This window comes from Oratosquilla oratoria, chromosome 37 (assembly GCF_046742065.1).
Source record: "Oratosquilla oratoria isolate Oo_2021 chromosome 37, ASM4674206v1, whole genome shotgun sequence".
Taxonomy (NCBI): Eukaryota; Metazoa; Arthropoda; class Malacostraca; order Stomatopoda; family Squillidae; genus Oratosquilla; species Oratosquilla oratoria.
The window spans coordinates 40,565,927-40,568,450 of record NC_134813.1 but is presented as its reverse complement, the minus strand read 5'-3'; the positions used below and the strand labels follow the sequence as shown (position 1 = coordinate 40,568,450).

General features: G+C 39.7%; 1 protein-coding gene across 1 annotated transcript in view; it reads right to left on the bottom strand.

Annotated features, from left to right (window-relative positions):
• Positions 1 to 470: 470 nt before the first annotated feature.
• Positions 471 to 2,524, bottom strand: part of LOC143019683 (uncharacterized) — a 58,392-nt gene continuing 56,338 nt past the window's right edge. The window contains exon 4 of the transcript XR_012965853.1: positions 471 to 1,453. The gene's annotated coding sequence lies outside the window, so the exon portion shown is untranslated. The remainder of the gene's footprint in view (positions 1,454 to 2,524) is intronic.

Below are 2,524 nucleotides of genomic sequence, written 5' to 3'. Positions count from 1 at the left end.
TGTGATTCCCTTTGGGGAAAGTCCCCGAGTACTCCCTCTAAGGGAGAGTTATCCTCGTGACTACGCAGTCGCTGCATATATATGTGAGGTGTGAAGACAGAATGAGTAGTAGGGTGGTGAGTTTAAACGCCAAGAATCCGTTGAAATTTTATTTCTGACGTTTCGTCCAACTAGGACTTCTTCAGAGTATACACAAATAAGACAACGACAACTTATATAATCGCACAGATCACCCCGTTCCTCCCCGGTCAATGTTGTTGCCACCTCGCTTTCGTCTTGCCTCGTGGTTTTGTCAAGTTGGCGAGGGTAGCAAGCGGCCTAATTATCCACGAGGCAAGACGAAAGCGAGATGGCAACAACATTGACCGGGGAGGAACGGGGTGAGCTGTGCGATTATATAAATTGTCGTTGTCTTATTTGTGTATACTCTGAAGAAGTTCTAGTTGGACGAAACGTCAGAAATAAAACTTTAACGGATTCTTGGCGTTTAAACTCACCACCCTACCACTCATATATATGTGAATTTGCCTGTCTTTGTATGTCTGGTGTAGGGTTTCAGTTAGATCACAGGTTTGGGAATTATATAATACTATTTGTGTGTTAGTTGCATTGCAATGGATCTATTTAGTATTCGTAAATGTGCCTTGACTTGGTGTATGGTTTACAGTTATAATTATGTAGTTTGGTAGGATAAGGAAATGGTTAATGATCTGTCTGGCATCAGTGTGTACTTGTTTCGGTAACTTTCCGTTGGGCGGTGGCGTAATGTGCGTTGTATGTTTGCGTTAGACGTTTACGATTTGGAAATGTGGAGATCAGCAAGATTGGAGGTATTGCATGAGGCAGTGCCTGTCGGCACCTTGCATGCATGTAGATCAAAGGCATGTGATATATCGTAATGGTATATGGATACATGTGTGATCATGAGACCTGTCCCCCATTTACCCCCGCCAAACATACTGGATCTTACTTCGACGACGTGTGTCAGTCCCAGGAGGAGTAGTTGGGAAAGAAATAATGCTTAATACATGCAAAGAGAAGGGACGATATCTATTAAGACAAGGTCGTGGGTCCTTGATAGGAAAGTAGTGTTAAAATTGCACCCCCACCCACTTCCCTCTCAATAGCAGGAAAACATTGTGGGATAAGAAGTGTTCCGCTGAAAAAGGATTTGCATACAATTTACATAATGGATTTTATTACATAAATATTTAAATTATATATAATCTTGAGGCATGTTTGTGCTGCTGTGGATGATTTCAATGATGAAGGTAGAGGCGATGTGAAGTAGATATAGTTGGGGTCACGTGAAGTACACATTCAACATGTTGTTTTTTCACAAGACTTCGGCATTTCTTCAAAGAGAATCGTTTAACGACGAGGCTTGGTGACGTGATTACGATGAGCGAAAACGATCCACTGATGACATAAAAATTCATTCTTGGTTACAAATCTGAAATAGAAGTTGAAAAATAAGATATATTTCAAGAATTGGATTCTAATATTCATGTACTAGGAAGGCATAAAATTCCTGGGCAATATTTTTTCTTCTAGAATGTTTACTCTTCTATATTTCATATTTGATCACAATTATAAGCGTTAGAATCACTGTGATATTAGTGTTCACGCTAAAGAAAATCAACTCGTGCATGGATCGGCCAAAGGAAGGACTCCAGAAGCTGCATGAATAAAAGAATATGACAACTTTATAGATTTGTTTCTGGTTAATACAATTTGATAAGCTTATGGGGAGATTACCGTGATGAAAGGGTGAAAAATATTTCTACTAATTCCATTAGCACTGTCATCTTCTTTCCTTGGGATGACGTCACACGAATCTATACAGCCAATTGGACATCATCTCGGTTTCGACGGATTCTTCAAATTCGGAAGCGCTCTCCGGAGATCTCACAGGTAGACACCCGGCGATTTTACCGAACTCGGAAGGAAAACTTAACCCTATGGCTGCCGCACGTTTCTCCAATCGCCAAATAAAATCACCTGACGACAGCCAGAATAAAATAAGTAGTAGAAGAAGACAGTGGGAGTAGTATTGACTTCTATTTTCGGCCAGGATGCGAGTACGGAGGAGGAGGAGGAGGAGGAGGAGGAGGAAAAGGAGGAGGAGGAGAAAGAAGAGGACCATCGCGAAGTATGAGTTTTTATTTTCGTTCTCTGCCCGAAGTCGGATGCGCTTTGCCTCCTCCCGTGAATGTATAATGTGTGTAGGCTTAATACGCTCAGGGGGTTCCGTCGAAGAGGATGTTTTAAGTTCCTCCTGCCCACAATTCTTAAATTTTTTGTTGACGAGTAATTGAGTCGAGAAGTTGGTAATGATAAAACTGCATGGACATGTGGTATGGGACTGAATGAATTTTGCAGAAAAAATAAAGCTGGAGCAAACTGTATGCAAGGCATCATATATATATATATATATATATATATATATATATATATATATATATATATATATATATATATATATATATACATATATATGTATATATATGTATATATATGTATA